The sequence below is a fragment of the Mustela nivalis genome, assembly GCF_964662115.1.
Source record: "Mustela nivalis genome assembly, chromosome: 12".
NCBI classification, from domain to species: Eukaryota; Metazoa; Chordata; class Mammalia; order Carnivora; family Mustelidae; genus Mustela; species Mustela nivalis.
In genome coordinates, this window is record NC_139031.1 from 25,466,222 (window position 1) to 25,493,960 (window position 27,739).

A 27,739-nucleotide genomic window follows, 5' to 3' on the forward strand; every position below is an offset into this window, starting at 1 on the left:
AAATGGAAGGTTTGTGCCAATCTTACGTAGAGCAAGACTACCAGAACCATTTTTCCAAGAGTTTGCTCAGTTTGTGTGTCTGTAATACATTTTGATAATTCTCACAACATTTCAAACTCTTTCATGATTACTATATTTTTATGATGATCTGTGATCAGTGGATTATGACTTGCTGAAAGCTCAGATGATAGTTAACAATTTCAGCAATGAAGTAGTTTTTAATTAAGATGTGTACATTGTTTTTTAAACAGTGCTATTGCATATTTAAAAGACTACAGTATAGTGTAAATGTAACTTTTATATGCACTGGGAAGCCAAAAAATTCATTTAACTCACTTTATTGCAACACTCACTTTATTGTGGTGGTCTGGAACCATACTCACAATATCTCTGAGGTATGCCTGTAAAGAAATTCCTATAGTAGGGGTATACTTCTCAGATTTCTGACACTGGGACCTTGTAAATTAAATTTAGTTTCTTTGGGATATGGCTGGCAGATGCCACTTCTGTGTATTAAATCTTCAAGATGGGTACATTATTCTCCTGAAAAGAATGCTAAAATACATAAAAATGAAAAGTAGCAACAACAGACACACAGAAAAGAAAATTTCTGCTCAGTAACACATAAACTAGTGGAAAGCAGAATCCATGCAAAGAGCAAGATTTGCTATTTCTTTCCTTTGTGTATACCAAACACTGTTAAGATAATAGCAATAATGTCTATATAATGTCTGTAAATTCAATAATCATTGAGTCTTATAGCATGGCCTCCACAAGGCTTTTCACTAAGCTTGCTACTAGCATTAGTCTATTAATCTGCACTAAAATCATGAGGCAGGAGTACTATCCCTATTTTATTTTATTTTTTTTAAGATTTTATTTATTTGTCAGAGAGAGAGAGAGAGAGAGAGAGAGCGAGCACAGGTATACAGAATGGCAGGCAGAGGCAGAGGGAGAAGCAGGCTCCCTGCCGAGCAAGGAGCCCGATGCGGGACTCGATCCCAGGACGCTGGGATCATGACCTGAGCCAAAGGCAGCTGCTCAACCACCTGAGCCACCCAGGTGTCCCCCCTATTTTATTTTTTTAAATAAGATTTCATTTTATTTATTTGACATAGAGAGAGAGACAGAGATCACAAGTCGTCAGAGGAGGCAGGCAGAGAGAGAGGAGGAAGTGGGCACCCTGCTGAGCAGAGAGCCCAATACGGGGCTTGATCCCAGGACCCTGAGATCATGACCTGAGCCGAAAGCAGAGGCTTAACGCACTGAACCATCCATGTGCCCCTATCTCTATTTTTAAAGATAAAGAATTCAGAACATAAGAATGTTAAGCAACTTGTTCAACTTGCATGCTGGTGAGTGATAGAGCTGGGATGAGACCAGGTCTTCATAAGGATGGGACCAGGTCTTCACAACCCAAAACCCATCTAGTCAACCATTCCTACAAGCTGAGCTAGAAGGAGAAGAATAGGGGCAGAGCAAAGGCAGAGGAGGTGACAAGATCTGAAAACATGGTCATGATTTCTCAACATATGCTTAGTAATGACTACAAATTTGACTTACAAACTTGAGATGCTCCCAAACGCAGCAATCAATGCACAGTTCAGGTAAATACGCAACTACTTGCAGAGGGAAATGAAGAACCTCATGTTCTTTCACGCTCTTCATCTTCTAATCCTTTACACTTTGAGAATATTATTAAGCTAAAATGTAGGTGTTTTTTCCTTTATTTAGGGGGAGGATTGTTTTCTTTTGTCTCTATATAATTATATCTGTCAATGAGATAAAATTTCTCTGGTGCTTTATCAATGAAATGTCATAGTATTCAAGGACTGCCCACCAAATGGACAGACTGGTGGGAATTGAGTGATAAGCCCTTTTCCAAAGAGCAGAGAAGAATCAGCATAATTCCTCCTCTTCCACATACCGTTATATAGATCTCCCCATAAGAAAAAGGACATTTCACCCATTTGGCAAGTAGTTTAGGAATTTTTACAACTAGTAAAGAAAAGTTAGCCAAATATGGATTATAGCTAGGAATAATTTTACTAGGAAATGATCTGTATCTTGACTGATAGTAAACAGTACAGATCATCTGCATATAATCTTCACTGGGACTTTTGCTGAAAAGGCTTTCCAAATGATTAGTAAAGACAAATATATCACACATTTATATATCTCTTCTTTTTGCTTATTATTTATATTTTAAATGGGGATTTGTCTTTTTAAATTTCCACAGAAAATGCTTTAATTTGTTTTATTAGATATATTCCAAAGAGACATCATTTCTAGTAAATGGAATATTTAAATATCTATAATGGATCTTTATCTTCTTCTGAATTTCATACACAGAGATTAGCAGAGAAATTATTATGATGTAAGATTTTGTTTGAATTATTAGGAACTGCCTACCTTCATTTTAAGTACAGTCAACAAATCAAACTTTATTATTTTGTTTAAGTACCATAAAATCTCCCTTTCAGTGCCACATGCTGGGTTCAGTTATTTGACTGCATCTAGATGAATGCCAAGAGAAGGGGACCATGTATTTTCTGGGACTTTGTTCTTATTTCACAAACCACTTGTTACCTCCTGTTTTGAAGACCAAAGGAGAGCTATGGAAGGACGTAATGGAGGTAGACCATTTGGCCCAAACTCTAACAAAGTAAGGTAGAGTGATGGTTTATTATAAATACATACCTCCTGAAATCCATCAGTGCTAGCTAAACATGAGTGAGAGGGCAAGGTCAGGGGTAAGGATTCTCATGATAGGAAAATTGCATGGATCTTAACATAACTCATAGAATTTATTTTTGTCTTCCTTTCTAAATAAAAAAATTTTTCTTTCAAATTTTCCATTTAAATTGTTTTCTCATAATTGCTGATAAGGAAGGAAAATATATATTTTTTTCATCAAACAATTTGATAAAATCTTCTATCTATAGCTAGCCAGAATTTTAAGGTGTGTCAAGAACCCCACTTAAAAGAAGCACATAAATTGAAAGAACCAAGATGCCCTTCAACGGATGAATGGATAAGGAAGATGTGGTCCATATACACTATGGAGTATTATGCCTCCATCAGAAAAGATGAATACCCAACTTTTGTAGCAACATGGAAGAGACTGGAAGAGATTATGCTGAGTGAAATAAGTCAAGCAGAGAGAGTCAATTATCATATGGTTTCACTTATTTGTGGAGCATAACAAATATCATGGAGGACAAGGGGTGTTAGAGAGGAGAAAGGAGTTGGAGTAAATTGGAAGGGGAGGTGAATCATAAGAGACTATGGACTCTGAAAAACAATCTGAGGGGTTTGAAGTGGCGGGGGTGTGGGAGGGTGGGGTACCAGGTGGTGGGTATTATAGAGGGCACGGATTGCATGGAGCACTGGGTGTGGTGAAAAAATAATGAATACTGTTTTTCTGAAAATAAATAAATTGAAAAAATTAAAAAAAAAAACAGAACTACGCTCAGCGTATCTAGAGGGAAAAAGCCTTAAAATTCATTTTGTGGGGCTGAATGACTAAGAGGAGCTGTCTACATTAATCAGATTGAAGAAGAAATGGCCAGATATCTATTAAGTGCTGCATGGAGACAGACACTGACAATCAAAGCTAGAAAGTTTTAATGAGGAGACTTAATTAAAACATACATCATCTTCAGAAATAGGAGTCCTTAATTCTGAGAAAAATCACTGCCAAACTTAGCTCAGCTGTACTAATTAAAGAGATTGGGAATTCAGAAAGCTATCCTGCTAGAAAAAGGTATGCTAAGGAGCCAACTTTACAGAATCCCGCCCAGAGAGTATATTGTTGGGGCTCTGATCTTATGACTGAGACTCTTAAAGATTTGGAGCAGGAACAGGACTTTAAATGATACCCCCAGAAGACCCCCTCATGAAGTACAGAATTCTCATCTAAACATCCTGATATCCAAGAACCTCAATGCCAGAGACAATGATTCACTAAATTCTTTGGTCAATTTTTGAATATCTCAATTTAACAGGAAGTATTGTCTTCAATTGAGCTGACTCTATCTCTTTGAGGTTTTTACTTATTGTTTAAATCTTGGTCTCTAAAATTATCCAGATGAAGTCTAACCCTATTTCACTGCACCTGTATCTGTTACATCTTTTTTCTTTTTTCTTTTCTAACACAGCAGGATTCCCTAATGTTTCTACTGTGCCTCATAACCTCCTTTCAGACCTTACCGCCATTAGGGTCAGTCCCTTCTGGAAGAAATGCAGTTGCCATTCTTCTTAAACTGTGATACCTCAAAGACTTAACTGTTCAGTGTGTCATATAATAGGACGATTGCCTTCAGTGCTTTGGAGTCTCAAATTTTGTAACTGCTACCTAATTTTGCATTAACACTTCAGCAGTTACAGTGCACAGTTGGCTGATTTTGAACTTGTAATCAACTAAAGCTCCTGTCTTTTTCTTATGAACAGCACTCAGCCAGGTTCATCAATATTTTGTACTTCATCAGTGTTTAATTTAAGTCCAAATTTGTTTCATCTTTATTGAACAAATGATCAATGTCCACTTTAAGAAAAATTAGAAAATATAACAAGCCAACAAGATGAACAAGAATAAAAATTAATTATAAATCATCCCTTTTATTCCAAACATTTGAAGACAACCAGCATTTCCATTTTGGTAAATATTTTATCAACCTCTTTTTCTATACATACCTATGCTGGCCATTGGATATTTATGTGCATTTTTTGTGCACACATACAACATGTAATTATATATATTCTATGATCTTATGAACTATTTACAAGCTGTAACTTTGTAAACATCTTTAAATTTTTAAGATACATATTTATTTGTATATATTTTTGTGTGAAATGGCTTCACAATATTCCAGTTTTAGATATAACAACACTGTTCAAGGTACTTTGGCAATGTAAAAAAATTACTTCAAAATGTAATAACTCAAAACAACAGTCTTTCTTTTGCTCTCAAATCTCCAGTTTGGAATAGCTCATCAGACAACACAAAAGTAGAGTTCTGCTCTACTTAGAATCAGCTGTAGTGGCTCAAAGCCTGGAGGCTGATTTTATCTGAACTCTCATTCACTTACATGAACACTAGATGCCGGCTTTCTACTCCAACACCTACATGTCACCTTCCCATGTAGTCTGGGCTTCCTCACAATGTGGAAACACAACAAACAGGGTTTTGAGGGAGGAAAAATTCCAAAAGAGACAGAACCAGATGGAAAGTCATATTGCTTTTAAAGATCCCTTTCAGCATATTCTATTCAATGAGAGAGCCAGAAAGTCCTACTCAGATTCAGGAGAAGGCAAAACAGACTCCAACTGCAAACGGGGGAGGGACAAGGTTAAGGAAGAGCATGTGGGACTGGAAATATTTTTGTGACAATTTTGGGAAATTACTATGGCCACAGCCGTAATTCATTTAACCTACTTGACACTGTTTAAAATTTCCACCATTAAAAAAAATGCTGCAGAAATATTTCTCAAATATTCATTTGTGGGCATTTACATAATGATTTCCCCAGGATATATTCTGAGAACAGTGATTACTGGGTCAAAGTTTACCCACATTTCTAAGGCTTTTGATAGATACTGGCAAATTGTCATTCAGAAACATGATGGCAATTTAGACCCTGATCACCGGTATATGAATGGAAAAGTCTGTTTCCTAACTCCAGCTTAAAGACTGGGTATTATCAGACTTCTTAATATTAGCCAGTACTATATTATTGTTATTTAAGTTTGAATTTATTCAGTTATGAGTACTTTTGAACATTTTATATGTCTACAGGTTATTCGTATTCTTAGAAATTGCTTCTTCTTGGCCTTCGATCACTTTTCTTTGATCTTTCTCTTTGAAGTGTTTCAGAGTGTTTTCTGTATTGAGGACATTAAACCTTGTCATATATATTGCAGTGCTTTTCCAATTTGTTATTTGCCTTTTATACCCTATGTAAGTTTCCTGTATTTTTCTGTATTCAAAAGAACATTCATTTCTTAATAATGATTGGAGGCCTTCAAGACATACATTACATAAAAATTAACCTATATTTTCTTCCAGTACTTTTTTTAAGATTTAATTTTTATAGAGACTCTTAAATAAATCTGAAATCTGGTGTATGAAAAGAAATTTTTTAAAACCTTTATTTTTTTCTAAATAATTTTCTTGGAAATCATTTAATAATCCATTTTTTCTATTTTTTGAGATGTCACTTTTATCTCAAACCAAATACTTAAATATACTAGTTCCTGACATTTTGATTTTCTATTTGCCTCCATTTATCTATCTATTGCAACTTGTTTATCAACCTACTCTTCTACTTTCCTCAGTGTATTCTTATTACACTATTATAGACACTGCTGCTTAATGGACAGTGACATGTAAACTTTCTTGTTTCTTTTTTTTTTTTAAGATTTTATTTATTTATTTGATAGAGAGAGATCACAAGTAGGCAGAGAGGCAGGCATAGAAAAAGGGGGAAGTAGGCTCTCCGCTGAATGGAGAACCCGATGCGCGGCTCAATCCCAGGACCCAGAGATCATGATCTGAGCCGAAGGCAGAGGCTTTAACCCACTGAGCCACCCAGGCGCCCCAGCTTTCTTGTTTCTTAAAGCCGTTTGTAAATCTGATAGAAGTTTTGGATTCTCTACCTAAAAACTAGTTTCTTTACTTAGAAAAATTCTGTACCAAAAAATTGTTTCAGTCAATCAATCAATAAAAATAAAAGTAAAAAAATTTGTTTCAATCAGTTTTTCTACAATTATCCATTTCTGAGGCCCATATGAGGGTTTCATCTTTGCACAGAGATTATGAATTTAACTCCTGAGTATTTTATTATTTAGACTGTTATTGTGAATGAGTTCTCTTTTCCATTTAATATTCTGTTATGTTGTTTTGTTTATAACATATAGGAAAGCTGTTGATTTTTTTAAAAACAATTCTTTAATCCATCCACCTTTTTGAATTCTTTCAATTTCAAATTTAAATGTTTTCATTTTGAATGAATAAGTCATGGGGATGAAAACCACAACATAAGGGACATATTCAGCAGCATTGTAATAGTGCTGCACAGTGACAAATGGTAGCTACACTTGTGGTGAGCAAAGCATAATGTATAGACTTGTCAGATCGCTATTTTGTACACCTGTAAAACTAATGTAACATTGTGTGTCAACTATGTTTAAATAAAATAAAAATAAATGTTTTCATTTTAAATCCTTGCGGTGTTCTCTGTAGACAACCAAATTATCTGCACTGAATATAGCATTGCCTTCTCTTTTCAAGTATTTAAATATGATATATATCATGTTAGAATATTTAAAGCACATGTCATGGTTAGAATATCTAAAACAATGGAGATAATATACTTTTATTTTATTCATTTTTTAATGCATAAGTTACTTTAAATGCAACTAGTCTTGCCTGGCTACCTGTGCAAGATTTAAAAAACTCTTTACTGTGCTCAGTTTCCTTCTGTTTTTCATAAGTTTTTGTTCTATTCCCAGTTTATTAGCCATAAATATCTTTCGAAACTTTTTATTGAGATATAATTCACTAACCATAAAATTCATTCTTTTAAAGTGTACATTTAGGTTTTAGTATATTTACAAAATTATTCAACCATTACCCTTAACTAATTCCAAAACATCTCATCACTCCAAACAGAAGACATTCATTAGTAATCACCCCCCATTCCCCACTTCCTCCAGGCCCTAGTAACATCTACTTTCTGTCTCTATGAATTTGTCCATCCTAAACATTTCATATAAATTCTTTCTTATCAAATTGAGCCCATTATTTCCAACTCTTAGAGAGATTTCTAAATTCTGATTCTACTCCAAATTACATTAACTATTAATTTTACACTGCTAGATGAATGTTAATTAGTTTTATAAGTATGCCTCTGTGTTCTAAGCCATTGCTAAATTTCAAACAGAATTGTGCTAATTATTTGTGCAACTGCTATGTAGGAATCTTCTATTACCTTGTTATAAGAAGCTAAAAGTTTGCTCATCTTTAGAATCATCTTGTCTGTGGGTCTCTATGTCGCCTTCAAGCACGTCTTAAAAAACTATTAAGTGATTAGGTAAAAACTTGTTACATTGTTTATACCAGCCAAACCCTTCCAAATCTTGAAATTAAGGATTTTTGTGGGTTTTTTTGGCAAAATTTATTCTAAATCACCACATAGTAATTCCTACAAATCAATATACTCTTTCTCTATGTGAATAAACTGTCCCTTTCATAACAAAATTCAAACTCTTCTCTCATATTAACTGCAAATCTAAATCCCCACAATATTCAGAATAAAACCCTATATTAAAAAAACAAATTGTTAGTGTTTCCCTACTCTAAATTTTGTGACCTTTCCTTTCCCCATCACATCTCAAAAATCACAGATAATGTGACAATTGTTAAATCACCACTTTAGTGTCTACTTTCTATACCCTTTAGTGTCTCCTATACGAGAAAGAGTGAAAGGGACAGCAATATAATTGACATCAATAGCCAAGTTGCTATTAATTATTGTAACAAATGATTCAATTTCTCATTCCCCCTCCAAACATTTGATTAATATAAATTATGAAAGATGAAGAGTCATGGACTCTGACAAGCATGGCATCAGAAGGGCCCAAGGAGTGGTCCCATGGAGCCCTTGGAGTCTTCAGGCCCTGTCCCCACAGAGCCCAGTGACCTGCCTCCAGGGCAGGGCTAAACCTGGCCACCAATCCACAACAGAGAGGAAGGGATGGAGCTTCTATGTCCACCCAAGCTCCTCTCCATGTCTAGTTACCTCCAACCAACCCCCAGTGCTTTAGCTGTACCAGACATGCAGACAGAGCTGGCTTCCCACCAGCCACCCATCTGTTAGAATCAGCCTCTTTCGGGGCGCCTGGGTGGCTCAGTGGGTTAAGCCGCTGCCTTCGGCTCAGGTCATGATCTCAGAGTCCTGGGATCGAGTCCCGCATCGGGCTCTCTCCTCAGCAGAGAGCCTGCTTCCCTCTCTCTCTCTCTGCCTGCCTCTCCATCTACTTGTGATTTCTCTCTGTCAAATAAATAAATAAAATATTTAAAAAAAAAAAAAAAAAAGAATCAGCCTCTTTCTAATACGCTCATTTACAAAAGAGCTAGAGTTTCTCAACCCATCAGATCTGACCTCCTGTGGTGTGTATATACACATGTGCATATTGTAGAACTAGAACAAAAATGGAGTCACTTATGTTAAGGACAAAATGAAGTTGGCCAGTACAGTCACATTAAAGAAAAACAAAACAAACTTACCTAAGTTACAGAAATGTACAGCTCTTCTCAAAAATCAGCAAAGGATGCCAGCCAATCGCCAAACACCAAGTCTGTTATGTCATCTTGGGACTTCCTTGTTCCACTGATTGGGCTACCCTGATCCAAATAAGGAAAAAGACCACAACTAGGGAAGATTCTGCATTTGCCTTATTAAAATCCTTTAGTCTGGGGAAGCCTGGGTGGCTCAGTCAGTTAAGCAACCAATTCTTGATTTTGCCTCAGGTCGTGATCTCAGGGTCCTGGGACAGAGCCAGCACTGCCTCCCTGCTCCTCCAAGAGTCTGCTTGAGAGTTTCCCTCTGTTTCTCTACCCCTCCCCCCACTCACGGGCTCGCTCACGCTCTCTCTCTCTCTCTCTCAAATAAATAAATTCATTTAAAAAAAAAAAGCCCTTTAGTCTGTGAGCAACTCGGAATTCACAGCTCCCATAGCCTTGAGTTTCCCAGTTTGCAGGTCAAAACCCTTGCAATAAGCTCATCTTTCTGCTTTGTTTTATTCAGTGTGCAGAGTTCAGCAATACAAACCTGTGTGCACATGGGGACCAGGACCAAGCTCCACAGTGAATGATGCATCCCCTTCCCCAATGAAGAAATGACCAAGAAAAAAACCCAAAAACCAACTTTTAAAAGTGGGAAGCTGGCTGGGGGAAGGGGGAGAAGAATGCTCCACACTGCGTCTCTGCGTGAGCCTCACAGGTGTAACTCTCACTGGAAGTAGAAAGCACCTCCTCAGTGAGTTGCATTAGCACCTGATGAAACTGGCTGATCTGCACCAGGTGTGGGACAGGAGATGGAGTAGAGACCACTGCACCCCCTGGGATTTGCCACCAGGAGCTGCACTTCAACCAAGATCTTAGAGATGGAAGCTGAGATGGCTCAGACTCCAGAAAAACAAGGCCATCGCACACTACCTAAGCCCGATTAAGGCTTGCCTTTCTAAGCTTTGCAGAGAACTCATTACTCCAGAAGGTGGTGGTAGTGGGCTAGGAGAAGATTTAGATGTGGCCAAGACCGGTGATGCACAAATACTGGGCTTGTGGATTTTCCATCTGTGGAGAAGTCAACACGGCTCAGTGACTGGCAGCGGTATATTTCAGTATGAAGCCTGAGTTCACCACTCTCGTCACAGTTCCTGGTGTCATCACATACAAAGGTGCCAAGACTCAGCTTCTGGATTTCCCAGTTATCCATGAGGGTGCCAAGAATGGAAAAAAGTAAAGGAAGTCATTGTAGTGGCCCGGGTGTGTGACCTTATCCCGATTGTTCTGGATGTCCTGAAGCCACTGGGACATGAGAAGATCACTGAATACAAGCTGGGACGCTTTAGAATTCACTTGAACAGCAAGCCCCTCAACATTGGCTTTAAGAAGGAGGTAAGGAAAGCATCGATCTCACTGTCACTTGCCCTCAAAGTGAGCTGGATGCTCAAATTGTGCGGAACATTCCGGCTGAATATAAAATTAGTAATGCCGGTGTGGCTCTGACAGTGATGCCACAGTACATGACTTCATTGACATGGTGGAAGGAAATAGAGTCTCTATCCTTTGTATCTATGTGTTAAATAAGATCTATCAGATCTCCATTGAAGAATTGGATATCATCTATAAAGTGCCTCACTATGCATTTATCTCTGCCTATCACTGCTGGAATTTTGGTGACCTGTTGGAAAATATATGGTACTAACAAAAACTAGTGAGGCTTTCACCAAGCCCAAAGCGCAGTTGCCAGATTACACACCTCCAATAGTGCCACCTTACCCCAGGATCACATGGAGGATTTCCACACAAATATTCACAAGAATCTTATCAAAGAATTAAACGTCTTTTAGTCGGGGGGTAGGGGGTGTCTCTCTGTGAAACACGATTCTCAATAAGTGGGTTAAGACCATGCATTAGAGAATGAAAATGCCATTCATTGTGAAAAACTGAAGCCTTCTTCTTTCCCCAGCAGCCAGGCCAATCACAGCAGCTTTCCCCATGACCAAGCCTTCTATCCCAGGTCCCTTCTGGGTCTGGCCACAAGATCATAGGAGGAATCATAGGAGGAAGATGGAGACACCCACGCTGAAACTTTATTGTCTTATCTTAGTGTCACCTTGTATACTGAACTGCATAAAAATAAGTCACACTGGGTAAGGATTTCACAAATACCTGGGGATTCATAATTATGGTGGTCATAGGGTTATAAACATTTTTGAAATCTTGTTCAGGACATGTGTATGCAAATCTAAAATGTGTAAACAAGGACACCTATACCTGAGGTGAGGTTAATGAATGTTTAATGAATTTGTGAGTGACATAACCTTTCAGTGACAGTGCTCACTCTGATTTCAATGCATACAAGATACATCAGTAATTACTCATTTAAAGTTTTGCCTTTCATTATTTAATTAGTAGGAAATAAAGACAAACCTAAATGTGTTTTATTACTGAAGAAAATGGCAAAATATAATAACTACCAAAAAAGAAAAAATTTTTACAAAAGCTCATCTAAGACCAACTGTGTTGTTTTTAACTCTATTTACAGAATTATATTAAGATAAATATAAGCTTTATGGCAACCCAAATATATCATGTTTGATTTATGAATATGATGGATAGGAACTGTTACAAAACAGAAGGTAAATCCTTAATATATTCAATTCTAGAATGTGTTCATGACCTTTTGTGCTTTGTGCCACATAATGAATTATTCATAGAGCATTGATAAGAATGTGACATACAGTCTTAGACACACTGGATCAGATCACTGAACTGGGAGGTGAAGGCTGTAATTCTCATTTTGGCTGTCATTACCCATGTGGCCCTGGCCAATTCACTCATTCATTCACTCAGCAACATTTCAGAAAACTTCTGCCATCTGCGATGAACTCTACTATGCAATGGGATATAGCAGTTAACAAAATGTCCCTGACTTCATAGAGCTTACAGTCCGGTCATTTAACCTCGAGTCAAGACACATAATTTTTTTGTTCTCAAGTGTTCTCATCTATACAATAAAAGAATTGGGTATTTACAAAACCCTATCAAATGCTCCTGAGCCTTCATTGGTAAAATATTTGCTTTCAGTCCTGTTCTCTGTAATGATTGTAAGTTGTCCTGACCTATGCACCCCGTGTTGCAAGATCCCTATGTGACCGCTAGCAATTGTTCCTTGAACCTGTTGGCATTTGTACTATATGATATGTCAAGTGCTACCACAATACTTGCTAAACATTGCAGGTGTGCATCCCAGAGTCATGAGCTCTTTAAGTTCCATTCCACAACTCAGAACATTCCAACCAGGGTGGGTGAGCTTTGTGGTTGTGAGCAGAAAGCAATTCCCTTCAGCGTCAGTTGATCTAAGGCGTGGTAGGCTAGGGCATCGGGCTTGTGGTCTAAAGCAAGCAGCCTTATTTGTTGCCTTTCATGTACTATATACAGATGTCATTTTTCAGTATGTCATGATGTAAAAGAAATTGAGAAGTATTACTCTACCCAACCAAGTTATAAAGTCACAAGTGCAAATTACAATGAAGGGAAAGAAATAGCAGAAGAAATTTAGGAAAGGGCCACAGTCAGGGTCACCAAAACTAATTTAATATTATCTGTGTAAAATTGGAATCAACAGATATTAGACTATTTCAGAGGGTATAAAACCATACACCAGGGCACCTGGGTGGCTCAGTTGGTTAAGTACCTGGCTCTTGATTTTGGCTCAGGTCATGGTCTCAGGGTTGTAAGGGCTCTGCATTCAGTGGGGAGTCTGCTTGAGATTCTCTCTCCCTCTCTCTCTCTGCCCCTCTCTTTTCTGCAATAAACAAACAAATAAAATCTTTTAAAAAAACATAAAATCTATACATGAATATGACATTGCATCTAAAGTGAAGGAGTACCTGGGCATCTTTTGTCAAAAGTCTCAAAGAGGGTGCCTGGGTGGCTCAGTAGATTAAGCCACTGCCTTCGGCTCAGGTCATGATCTCAGGGTTCTGGGATTAAGTCCCACATCGGGCTCTCTGCTCAGTGGGGAGACTGCTTCCCTTCCTCTCTCTTTGCCTGCCTCTCTGCCTACTTGTACTCTCTGTCTGTCAAATAAATGAATAAAATCTTTAAAAAAAAGTCTCAAAGAAACTATAAATTCATCATTTCCGTTCATGAGGCAGGAACCCCTGCCCCTTTATGTAATACATTTATAAATATCATTCTCTAAAAGGGCTACAAATAGCCTCCATTTTGTAAAATTAAATCACATATATTATCAGATCTAAAGTCCACCGGTTATGTCCATGAAATCCTGAGGGGTAATTATTTTTAAAGATTCCTTCTTCTTAGTAAAATATCACTAAGCTAGTTAAAGCCCTGAATTATAGAATTCCTTTGATCCTCCGCCCCCTCAATCTCCAGATCTCTCTACTTCCCCATTCACAGAGCCACTGCCTGAAGTCTACCTTTCAAGTCTATCATCTGACCCACCTTCCATTGTTTCTCGAATGTCTCTCTGACTTCCACAAGATGTTTTAAAGGATCCCCTTTGTCTATATAAATAATTCCCACAGAAGGAGGGAGATAGAAGATACTATAATCTCAAATTATTTAGGAGGGATTTGCATGTTTTTCAAGTGGATTTTCTTTCAAAGTAAGTAGCAGTGGTCAGCTGAATAATGTGAAAGTTCCTTGATGTGGCAAGCACAGTGTTTCTTGATCTGGATTAGGCCTTTCTCTTTAGTCTCATCTCCTACTATCCCTCTTTCACTTCAGTGACAAGTCTCTGATCTTCACAGATAGTTTCTCACCTCCTGCTTTGCATCTGCTGCTCTTACAACAAGTTAAAAAGTAGGCTTATGTCCATTTATTCGCTAAATAGGACCTGTCTGAGTAGGGAGATTGTGTGTTGTATCTTATTCAAACCAAGGTAGGGCCTAGCCTATATGAGGTACATAATAAATATTAAATTAAAGGAACATTTTTCTATAAGACTTTTCATAATATTCTTGGAAGCTTTAGAAGTCAAAATATAATTGAGGATCCTTGGATAATAAGATGTCAAACTTAAAAAATGTTTTTGACTCCTTACAAAATTAACATAAGAGTTCATTGTAGCCGAAGAGAGATTTGAAGTTACAGTACCTGTATTCAAAACTCCTTCTTCATTTCAGCAATAACTATGAAGCAGGCAGTGCGCTAGTTAACTGAGAATTGAAGAGAGAGAGAGAAAAAATAAAAAGCTTGCCAGAAGCTTCAATTCAAAATGTGTCTGGATTTGACATTCATGAAGCTTACCCAAACTTCACTCAAAAACCCATGGAAACAGAGGAGGAAATAATGATTTCAATATCATCAATTACAAAGATAAGTAAAAAATCAATACCAGTATCTGGAAGGAAATGAATGTGAACTGGTAAATGTCCAAATCTTACTTAATGTTCTACCTTGCCATGGTCTCACAAAATAGACTTGGCCTTCAGTAACATAGCATATGCTTCAATATTCAAAGCAAAGTTATTTTAGAGAAGCCATCTCCAAAGGAAACTCCTGGCTGTGCTAGCCTATGCTATCTTTTTAAAATAAAGTAAGGTAAAGAGAGCTTCTTGTTCCCAATATTATCACAAAAAGTGGGGGGGGTGGGATTTCTTCTGAGTGTATCAACATGAATCATATACCAATTTCTGAATCAATCACTGACCAAGAGAATTGAGTTAATTGGCCAAATTTAGATTGTCTCACCCTATATTACCTAGAGGGAGAGCAGTAGGGGCAGATGGTTATCCACACCTAAACTGCATGGACTAAGATTGGTCTCTTCCAAGTATAATCACATCACGGGCATAAGAAGAGACAAATATGCCAAAAAAACAGGAACTGTGTAAATCCACTATAAAGTGAAAAGGGAGAAAAACTCTCTTCTGCATTATTTCTCACTAAGAATATGAAGACTCTAGTAGTGGGTACAGCAAAGAGGGAAAATCATGTCTTATTATAATTATGAAATCAGGTTTGACATCTCAGACCCTACAGAAAAGCTTTGAAAATCCTCAGGGACCCACAAACTGTATTTGGAGAGTGACGGCTATAGAAATACTTCTGAAATGTTGATGTCTGCTAATCACTCAGAGATTCCGAGTAAATATACAATGTGATTTTGTTGGCCTAGGATGGGGTCTCAGAGTCTTGGCCTCTAACAATTCTCAGACAATAGTAATGCTGCTGGTCCATGAACCACTCTGAGTGGCAAAACTTAAAACAGTAAGGACATAACTGGAAATCCAGAGGCAGGAAAGAATTTGTGATTGGTTTACTTTGTTTTCTCTGCTGCCTCCTCTGCCCCTCACAATGTCAGTTTTGCTCTAAGACTGATTTCACCCTGTTTGTGAGAGGTCTGTAAGAAGCATTGGAGCTTTATGTTTCCTCTTTTCTATCTCGCTGGACTATTAACCAAAGCCTTGAGTTCATGTTCCCTGGATCTATTGAAGCAGTTTCTGCAGCCAGCAAATTGCCATCTGTTGGTTGACTCAAAACTTGGATACATGAGTCATTCACTCTCATTACAATATATATACATATATAATCATAAACACATGTGTGTGTAGATGTGTATGTGTGTGTATAAAATAACAAGTAGGATGAAGCTGCAGGGATGTTGGACTTCCAAGCTAAAGCAGAAAGTAAAAGTAGGGGACATAATTCCGATAGAGTAATGGGAAAATAAAAGTGTTCCGCAATATCTAGTAGCTAGAGTAACTAAAAAAGAAGATGAGGGGAAAGCCTGCTGGAGCTTGAGCCAGGAGCTTTAAAATAGGGACATGAAATTTTCTCACAAAGAACCAAATGGTGAATATCTTGGGCTTTGAGGGTCTCTACACATATTCTTCTTTTATTTTTGAACTTCCTTTAAAAAAAAAAATGTAAAAATCCTTCCAGCAGGAGTTACCAATCCTCCTTTATACAAAGCTATAGCCGCAGGGGCACCTGGGTGGCTCAGTAGGTTAAGCATCTGTTTTCAGCTCCGGTCATGATCTCAGGGTCCTGGAATCAAGCCCTGTGTCCAGCCCCACGTCAGTCTTCCAGATCAGCAGGGAGTCTGCTTGTTCCTCTCCCTCTGCCCCCTCCCCAGCTGGTGCTCACTCACTCTTGCTCCCTCTCCCCGCTAAATAAATAAATAAGTAAATAAATAAATAAATAAATAAATAAATAAATAAAATCTTAAAAATAAAGAAAAAGAAAAGAAAAGAAGAAAAGAGGAAGCTGTAGCCCAGGAAGAGATAAGAGAATAGGGATATAGCCAAGTGAGCAGATACCTAGCTGGCTGACCCTAAATGTTTATTGTAAGAAAGGCCAAGTGAAAGAGCTGTGAACTTCCTACCAAAACAGAAAATCAAAGAAAAGGGGCACCGGGGGCTCATTCATTAAGTGTCTGTCTTTGGCTCAGGCCATGATCCCGGGGTTCTGGGATCGAGCCTGCATCGGGCTCCCTGCTTGGAGGTTAAATCCATAATAACCTCAACATCTCTGTCAAATCAGTGCTAGTTTCCCACCCAATGTTTCCTCTCCCCTTATTCCTTATGGTTCCTGATTTTTCTCAGATGAAAAAACACATTCAATTAAAAATACTTATCTCCTCAGAGTCCTGTGGAGATGAATTTGTCACACACACACATAACAGCACCAAGAAGATAAATGGAAAACACTTAGTGGAATTTCCAGCAATTTTTGTACAAGTGTAAGTACAGCTGGTATGCTCTATTGACCTTAGCTCTCTTCACTCCCCTTTCTCCCTCAGGAGGCATGGAAGTAAAAGAGCTCTCTGGAGTCTTTAAGGATGAAAAACACATCCTAACAATGGGGAAGCAGAAGGTTGGAAAAAGCTTGGACATCTATGAATTCATAGATAGCTTATGTCCAGAATTTCTCTTATGTGAGAAAAATTAATCTCTTTTTGATGAAAACATTGTAGTTGACATACTCCATTGGCCTTTGCTCCAGGGATCCTGTTACAAAAGTCCGAAGCAATAATAAATGATATGTCATTGTGGGGTTGTGGGTGGGTTGAAACGTTAGGAGGCACAGTAGGATCTTGTCTGAAGCAAAGACCCCAGTAAAAGCAATGGCAATTTTCTGAATCCTCCAAAAAGAAGAAAGAGATAAAAGGAGAGGAAAAGGGATGGGCTACCAGGTAGGGGAAGGGAGGGGAAGACAGAAAATGTATAAAAATGCAATGAAATGAGTCAGCAGACAAAACAGAATGCTCATGAGGAAAGCCAGCCATAAAAATAAAAATCAGATCATGAATTTATTATAAAAGTTATTAGAAAGATCAGATAATAACTTTAAAAATAACAATGTTTAGCTATTCACAGACATAAATGAAAATATATTGCCCCTTAATTGCAGATACACCTTTTGAAATGAAAACAAGCAGAAATGACACAGAGGTTTCAGTTGTCACACATAGTATGGTGTCACATAAAAACTGTGGAAACACACAACATAATACTTCATTGTGAATCAGTACATGTTAAGTAATGGTATGAATTATGCATAGGATTGATAAACAACAAATTCAAGTGAGTTACTATTTCTGGGAGCAGAGGAGGAAGGAAAATGTGATTGACAAATGGTCTGTAGGAGGTTTCAGTAGTATATAATGTATTTTTTCATTTTCTAAATTTTAAGTCAAAAATAGAGGAATGGTAGAATTGATAGAGCTGGCTCATGCATACTTGGGAATAAATTATGTGTTTTGTATATTTAAAATATGTAATAAGATGCTATTATAGTAGATATATGTCATTATACATTCACCCATAACTACAGAATGTACACCACCGAGAATGAACCATAATGTAAATAAATTATGGATTTTGGGTGATGATGTATAGGTCCATCAGTTGCAACAATGCACCATTTCTGGAAGGGGATGTTAATAATGGAGCCTTATGAGGAGAGGCAAGGTGGCAGAGGAGTAGCAGACTGAAATGACATCAGATCCCAGGAGTTCAGCTAGATAGGTATCAAACCATTCCAAACACCTACAAATGGAACAGGAGATCGAAGAGAAGAAGAGAAGTAATTCTGGGAACAGAAAATTGACCACTTCCTGAAAGGTAGGACATGTGGAGAAGTGAATTTGAAGCAACGGGACGATAGACCGCAGGGGAAGGGGCCAGCTCCCGGCAAGTGGTAGAGCCATGGAACACAAAATCAGAACTTTTAGAAGTCTGCTCCACTGAGGGACATCACTCCAGAGGCTAAGCAGGGGTGGAGCCCTCACAGGGACAGTGTGGTCTTAGGACCTGCAGGGTCATTAAAAGAGAGGGGGTGTCTGAGTGTGGCAGAGCCCCCAGGTATCAGAGTGGGGAAGCTGGCTATATAAACAGAGCTGAAGAGTGAGCTCTCAGCTCCAGGTTACCTTAAACCGTGATCTGCAGCACACTCAGTCCACTGCTCTTTGAGCAGGGACCCCACAAGTGGCAGATCCAAGGACACTCACCTTCCTCCTCTGGAGGCAGGAATCTGCTGGGTTTGGAGACTCCAAACAGGGCTGTGCACCAGAGACAGAAATACTCGGTCATAGTCAGGTGAGCCCACAGCACAGCCGGAGACCAGGGAAACAGGAGTGATTGAACCCTTTACTGTGAGGGCACACTGAGGAGTGGGGCCCTGAGCTCTCGACTCCTCTGGGTTGGAGATTGGGAGGCTGCCATTTTCATTGCCATTTTCCAGAGCTCTACCGTAAACATTCAGCGAACTAGAGCAGGTTACTCAGCCTGGCCTCTGGCAAGGGCAGTGCAATTCCACCTCGGGCAAAGACATTTGAGAATCACTACAACAGGCCCCTCCTCCAGAAGATCAGCAAGAACATCCAGTCCAAGGAGAGTGAACAGCAGACCTCCTGAGCTAGGGGAAAGCAATGCATGGAATTCATGACTTTCCCCCAATGATCCTTTAGTCTTCCAAAGTTAATTAAATATTTTTAATTTTATTTTTTTCTTATTCTAGTCTACTCTTATTCTAATTTTTCTATTCTATTCTTCTTCTAAGTTTTCTTATTCTATTCTATTCTTATTCTAATTTTTTTAAATTTTCCTCTTTCCTTTTTAAATGCTTTTTGTCTAGTTTATCTTAACAATACCTTTCTAAAAAAAAATCTTTTTAAACCTTCATTATAAAAAAAAAAAACCTTCATTATTATAGTCACATTTTATCCTTCATTGTGTTTAACCTATTTTTCATGTACATATAGGGTTTTTTTTTTTTTTAATTTTGTATACAATCTCTTCTCATAGATCAAAATATACCCTAAATCTAGCACAGGGCTTTTTTCTAGTCTCCAGCCTGAGCACGTTCTCTCCCCCCCACCCTTTTTTCTTCTTTCTTTCTCCAACCAACTTATCTTCTCAATTCTTTTAGAATTTTTAAAATTTTCATCTTTACAGTCATATTCCATCCCTTCATCATGTTTACCCTTATTTTGTGTATATATATATATGTGTGTTTTGGCATATATATAATATAATAATAATAAATAATATATAAGTTTTTACTATATTTATATGTAAATGCATAAAATATATATCATATATATGATATATATTTTTTCTATATTTTCTAAATATATAAGATTTTCTTTCTTTAAAATTTTGGGAGGTAGATTCTTATAAGAGACCAAAATACACCCAAAATCAAGTGGGTGTCTCTGTTCTATTCACCAGTCTAATATGTGTGTGTGTGTGTGTGTGTGTATATTACAACCTTTCAGATATATATATACCACCTTTCTTCTCCCCCCAGATTGGGGCTTCTTCTGATTTGGTTATGTATATTTTCCTGGGGACTTTGCAACCTTTTTAGTATTTTATTCTCTCATTCATATATTCTTTTTTTAAAGTTTATTTATTTACTGACACAGAGAGAGATCACAAGTAGGCAGAGAGGCAGGCGGGGGCGGGGGGAGCAGGCTCTCTGCTGAGCAGAGAGCCTGATGCGGGGCTTGATCCCAGGACCCTGAGACCTTGACCTGAGCCGCAGGCAGAGGCTTAACCCACTGAGCCACCCAGGCGCCTCTCATTCATATATTCTTATCTGGATAAAATGACAAGGCAGAGAAACTCACAACAACAACAAAAAAGGAACAAAAGGCAGTACTTAAGGCTAGGGACCTAATCAATATAGACATCGGTAACATGTCAGATCTAGAGTTCAAAATGACAATTCTCAAGGTGCTAGGTAGTCTCAAAAAAGGCATGGAAGATATTAGAGAAACCCTGTCCAGAGAAATAAAATCCCTTTCTGGGGAAATAAAAGAACTAAAATCAAACCAAGCTGAAATAAAAAAAAGCTATTAATGAGATGCAATAAAAAATGGAGGCTCTTACTGCTAGGATAAATTGAGGCAGAAGAGAGAATTAGTGATATAGAAGACCAAATGACAGAGAATAAAGAAGCTGAGCAAAAGAGAGACAAACAACTGCTGAACCATGAGGGGAGAATTCAAGAGATAAGTGATACCATAAGACAAAACAATATTAGAATAATTGGGATTCCAGAAGAAGAAGAAAGTGAGAGGGGGCAGAAGGTATATGGGAGTGAATTATTGTAGAGAATTTCCCTAATATGGCAAAGGGAGCAAGCATTAAAATCTGGAGGTGCAGAGAAACCCCTCAAAATCAATAAGAATAGGTCCACACCCCATCATCTAATAGTAAAACTTAGAAGTCTTAGCAACAAAGAGAAAATCCTGAAAGCAGCCCGGGACAAAAATTCTGTAACATAGAATGGTAAAAATATTAGATTGGCAGTGGACTTATACACAGAGATCTGGAAGGCCAGAAAGAACTGGCATGATATATGCAGAGCACTAAGTGAGAAAAACATGCAGCCAAGAATACTATATCCAGCTAGGCTATCATTGAAAATAGAAGGAGAGATAAAAAGCTTCCAGGAAAAACAAAAACCGAAAGAATTTGCAAACACCAAACCAGCTCCTCAAGAAATACTGAAAGGGGTCCTCTAAGCAAAGAGAGACCCTAAAAGTAGTAGACCAGAAAGGAACAGAGACAATATACAGTAACAGTCACCTTACAGGCAATACAATGGCACTAAATTCATATCTCTTAATAGTTACCCTGAATGTAAATGGCCTAAATGCCCCAATCAAAAGACACAGGGTATCAGAATGGACAAAAAACCAAAATCTATCAATATTCGGTCTACAAGAAACCCATTTTAGACCCAAAGACACCTCCAGATTTAAAGTGAGGGGGTGGAAAACAATTTACCATACTAATGGACATCAAAAGAGAGCTGGGGGGACAATCCTTATATCAGATAAATTAGACTTTAAGCCAAAGACTATAATAAGAGATGAGGAAAGACACTATATCATACTCAAAGAGTTTGTCCAACAAGAAGATCTAACAATTTTATGCCCCTACATGGGAACAGCCAACTATGTAAACCAACTAATAACAAAATCAAAGAAACACATTGACAAGAATACAATAATAGAAGGGGACTTTAACAACCACCTCACTGAAATGGACAGATCATTCAGGCAAAAGATCAACAAGGAAACAAAGGCCTTAAATGACACACTGGATCAGATGGACATCACAGATATATTCAGAACATTCCATCCCAAGGCAACAGAATACACATTCTTCTCTAATGCACATGGAACATTCTCCAGAATAGATCACATCCTGGGTCACAAACCAGGTCTCAGCTGGTACCAAAAGATTGGAATCATTCCCTGCATATTTTCAGACCACAAGACTCTGAAGCTAGAACTTAATCACAAGAGGAAATTTGGAAAGAACCCAAATACATGGAGGCTAAAGAACATCCTACTAAAGAATGAATGGGTCAACCAGGAAATTAAAGAAGAATTGAAAAAAAAAAATCATGGAAATGATAATGAAAGCACAATGGTTCAAAATCTGTGGGACACAGCAAAGGCAGTGTTGAGAGGAAAATATATAGCCATTAAAGCCCTTCTCAAGAAACAAGAAAGGTCTCAAATACACACCCTACCCCTAAACCTAAAGGAGCTGGAGAAAGAATAGCAAAGAAAGCCTAAACCCAGCAGGAGAAGGGAAATAATAAATATCAGAGCAGAAATCAATGAAATAGAAAGAAAAATAGCAGGAGAACAAGTCAATGAAACTAAAAGCTGGTTCTTTGAAAGAATTAATAAGATTGATAAATCCCTGGCCAAACTTATCAAAAAGAAAAAAGAAAGGACCCAAATAAATAAAATCATGAATAAAAGAGGAGAGATCACAACCAATACCAAAGAAATACAAACAATTATAAGAACATATTATGAGCAACTATACGCCAGCAAATTTGACAATATGGAAGAAATGGATGCATTCCTAGAGAAATATAAACTATCAAAACTGAACTAGGAAGAAATAGAAAACCTGAACAGAACCATAACCAGTAAGGATATTGAAGCAGTCATCAAAAATCTCCCAGAAAACAAGAGTCCAGAGTCAGATAGCTTCCCATGGGAATTCTACCAAGAATTTAATGAAGAATTAATTCCAATTCTCTTGAAACTGTTCCAAAAAATAGAAATGGAAGGGAAACTTCCAAACTCATTTTATGAGGCCAGCATTACCTTCATCCTACAACCATACAAAAACCCCATCAAAAAAGAGAACTAAAGACCAATATTTTTGATGAACACAGATGCAAAAATTCTCACCAAAATACTAGCCAATAGGATCCAACAGTACATTAAAAGGATTATTCACCACGACCAAGTGGGATTTATTCCAGGGTTGCAAAGTTGGTTCAACATCCACAAATCATTCAATGTCAACAATACATTAACAAAAGAAAGAACAAGAACCAAATGATACTCTCAATAGATGCTGAAAAAGCATTTGACAAAGTACAGCATCCTTTCTTGATCGAAATTCTTCAGAGTGTAGGGACAGAGGGTACATACCTCAATATCATCAAAGCCATCTATGAAAACCCCACAGAGAATATCCTTCTCAATGGAGAAAAACTGAGAGCTTTTCCGCTAAGGTCAGTAACACAGCAGGGATGTCTATTATCACCACTGCTATTCAACATAGTACTAGAAGCCCTAGCCTCAGCAATCAGACAACAAAAAGAAATTAAAGGCATCTGAATCAGCAAAGAAGAAGTCAAACTATCACTCTTTGTAGATGATATGATATTTTATGTGGAAAACCCAAAAGACTCCACTTCAAATCTTCTAGAACTTGTACAGAAATTCAGTAAATTGTTGGGATATAAAATCAGTGCACAGAAATCAATTGCATTTCTATACACCAACAAGAAGACAGAAGGAAGAAAAATTAAGGAGTCAATCCCATTTACAATTGCACCCCAAACCATAAGATACCTAGGAATAAACCTAACCAAAGAGGCAGATAATTATAGTCAGAAAACTATAAAGTACTCACGAAAGAAGCTGAGGAAGATACAAAGAAATGGAAAAATGTTCCATGCTCCTGGATTGGGAGAACAAATATTGTGAAAATGTCTATGCTACCTAAAGCAATCTACACGTTTAATGCAATCCCTATCAAAATTCCATCCATTTTTTTCCCAAAGAAATGGAACAAATAATCCTAAAATTTATATGGAAGAGAAAATACCTTGAATAGCTGGAGGAATGTTGAAAAAGAAAGCCAAAGTTGGTGGCATCACAATTCCAAACTTCAAGCTCTATTACAAATTTGTCATCATCAAGATAGTATGGTACTGGCACAAAAACAGACACAGAGATCAACGGAACAGAATAGAGAGCCCAAACATAGACCCTCAACTCTATGGTCAACTAATCTTTGACAAAGCAGGAAAGAATGTCCAATGGAAAAAAGACAGTATCTTCAACAAATGGTGTTGGGAAAATTGGACAGTCGCATGCAGAAAAATGAAACTGGACCATTTCCCTACACCACATATGAAAATAGACTCCAAATGGATGACGGACCTCAATGTGAGACAAGAATCCATCAAAATCCTTGAAGAGAACACAGGCAGCAACCTCTTCAACCTCAGTCGCAGCAACTTCTTCCTAGAAACATCACCAAAGGCAAGGGAAGCAAGGGCAAAAATGAACTATCAGGACTTCATCAAGATCAAAAGCTTTTGCACAGCAAAGGAAACAGTCAACAAAACCCAAAGACAACTGACAGAATGGGAGAAGATATTTGCAAAAGACATATCAGATAAAGGACTAATATCCAAAATTCTTTAAATAACTTATCAAACTCAACACCCAAAGAACAAATAATCCAATCAAGAAATGGGCAGAGGACATGAACAGACATTTCTGCAAAGAAGACATCCAGATGGCCAACAGACACATGTAAAAGTGCTCCACATCACTCGGCATCAGGGGAGTACAAATCAAAACTACAATGAGATACCACCTCACACCAGTCAGAATGGCTAAAATTAACAAGTCAGGAAACGACAGATGTTGGCGAGGATGCGGAGAAAGGGGAACCCTCCTCCACTGTTGGTGGGAATGCAGGCTGGTGCAACCACTCTGGAAAACAGCATGGAGGTTCCTCAAAAAGTTGAAAATAGAGCTACCCTATGACCCAGCAATCATACTACTGGGTATTTACCCTAAAGATACAAATGTAGTGATCCGAAGGGGCACATGCACCCGAATGTTTATAGCAGCAATGTCCACAATAGCCAAACTATGGAAAGAACCTATATGTCCATCAACAGATGAATGGATAAAGAAGATGTGGTGTATATATACAATGGAATACTACGCAGCCATCAAATAAATGAAATCTTGCCTTTTGCAACAATGTGGATGGAACTAGAGGGTATTATGCTGAGTGAAATAAGTTAATCAGAGAATGACAATTATCATATAAACTCCCTGATATGAAGAATTTGAGAGGCAATGTAGGGGGTTTGGGGTGTAGGGAAGGAAAAAATGAAACAAGATGCAATTGGGAGGGAGACAAACTATAAGAGACTCTTAATCTCACAAAACAAACAGGGTTGCGGGGTGGTGGTGGAGGTAGGGGTGGTTGGGTTAGGGACATTAGGAGGGTATGTGCTATGGTGAGTGCTATGAAGTGTGCAAACCTGGCGATTCACAGACCTGTACCCCTGGGGCTAATAATACATTATATGTTAATAAAAAAATTAAAAAATTATTTTTAAAAAAGACTATTATAAAGATGTTTGTTCTTTCTACCGTAATGCCACTCTTACAAATACCCTAAAGGATTCCTTAACAGATTTAACAAAAACGATAGCAATTTTTCTGAGAGAATACTATAATGGAAAAATATAATGAAATAATATAAATGGAAGAAAATAACAAAGATAATTTTGAAAACCACATCAAATAGGGACAATCTTAAACTTCCAGATATTATCAGATTATAAACAAACTGTTGAAGGGCATAAATATAGACAAACTCTAACGGAACAGGTTGTAAGTACAGAAACAGATTTACTCAGTGTAATAACAAATTACAGGCATTTGTAATTCTCATATAACATTGGATGTTTAAACAACTCTTTTTGTAACAACTAGTCAAATTGCTAAAAAAAAATGACCAAGGTAAATTCATTTCTTATACTATTTAGAGAAACAAAGTCCAGAGGTTTTCCAGTTAATTAAAAGTGACTCCCCATCTAAAGATTTTAAACAAAGAAAGTTTAATACAGAAAATTGATTTTTCCTATGATAGTATAGCTGAAAACCCAAAAAGGTAATGCATAATGTAGCAACAGCAGGAAGCTGTTATTAACTCCCCCGTGATTAAGGGATAAAGGGTAGTGGCAGTGTAATCAAGGCCCAGGATCAAAAATAAAGAAGAAAAATACCAAGAAAAGATTATTGTGTTCACTAAAATAGCGACTTAAAACTTTCATATCATATGGCAAAAAGTATAAAAGTAAACTTAAGAGGGTAATAAAATGGGGAAAAATAAGGGTGACACACATAAAATCTTCCATACTTTAAAGATAATTTTCAGAAGAAGAAATGTAAATGTAAACAAAAATTTTTCAATGTTCAAAAAAAAAGTATGTCATAAGCTATTTTTGCAATAGTAGGTGTACTTTTATTCTTAAGGTTAAAATATATTTAATTCTAGCAGAATATTGAAAAGGAAAAACTCCAGGCCAACTTTGTAAATATTAATTCTAAACATTTGTAAAAATAGTAGCTAATGTATAGAGTAGTTGTTGTGCAAGCATACAAATGGGTTAGGCGAATATCATTTAAAAAGGAAAGAAAATCACAAGTAAAGTTACAATTCTATTCTTGCTTAAATTGTCTTCAGTTTCAGCCTAGTTGGCATTCCTGCCACATAAATGTACTAAATCTATGGCTGTTGTAAAAGGCGAAATATGTTTGTGTGTTTAAAATACACTACCAAATCAGAATTCTTAATTGCAAACAAAAGAATCTAGTTGTAGCCCACTATTTCAGAAGAGGAATTTATAAAAGGATTTACAGAAAGCCCAAAGAATCAGCTGGTATGCAAATGAGCAAGCTTAGGAATAAGTAAAGGCCATGGGAGGGCAAGGAGCAAGGCAATTCGATGCTTGCTGACTTCCTGCTACTGACTGCAGCAAGGATTGAACCATTGCTCCCATACCATTGGCCTCACAAGCGCTGAGCATCACCACAAAAATAAACACTAACCAGTGCCCCTGCCTTTACCTCATAACCTTGAATGGGTTCAGTGCAAGTACTCCCAAAATGTGCCACTTCGGCATGGAGACTACTTTAAGCTGTAGTAGCTCAATAAATACTAGGCTGAATTAAAATCAATAAGAAAGAAAGAAAAAAAAAAGTATGCCATAAGCTATTTTTGCAATAGTAGGTGTACTGTTGAGCTGAAGGCAACTGAGACCCTGTAGGCTTGAGAGAAACTTTTGCCCTTCTCTTAACTATATAGAAAAATCTAAACTGAGTGTCTTTCCCAGAATGAATTATTACTAGAGATATATTTTAACTGAGTGGCCCATATGTATGGCTGAGCAAACAGCTAATTACCAAATTATCTGTTCTTCAATGCCCTGTGAATTCACAGTGCCCTGTGAATTGACCTCCTCCCCTTTGAGTCCCCAGGGCCCTCTGACATTCCTTAACTCAGGATGGGCACATATGCCTCATTTTACCTTTCTGTCTTTGAATCTCTCATGTATATGGGGTTCCTGTATATAGAAAATTAAATTTTATTTTCTCCTGGTTTTTTTTTTTTTGTCTCCTTTCAAATTAATCCTTACACCAGTTGGAAGAATCTTTGAAGGGTACAAGAAAATTTTTCCTCCCCAGCAGCATCAAAGTTAAATATCTGAAACTAAAGCAACGCTATAGCTGAACTAGATCTGAAGTCTATGTTTAGCTGCCAAAAAGTGAGGGGTAGGGTTATATACTCCACTTTAGCTTCCACCAAAGTTAAAGAGTAAGTAAAACCT

At 37.5% G+C, this 27,739-nt stretch overlaps 1 pseudogene across 1 annotated transcript in view; it reads left to right on the forward strand.

Annotated features, from left to right (window-relative positions):
- The window catches only part of LOC309844659 (developmentally-regulated GTP-binding protein 1-like), a 94,842-nt pseudogene extending 83,517 nt beyond the window's left edge, over positions 1-11,325 (forward strand). Inside the window, exons 3-4 of the transcript in view lie at positions 10,140-10,681; positions 11,259-11,325. The product of the transcript in view is annotated as a developmentally-regulated GTP-binding protein 1-like (transcript). The remainder of the gene's footprint in view (positions 1-10,139; positions 10,682-11,258) is intronic.
- Positions 11,326-27,739: the final 16,414 nt, after the last annotated feature.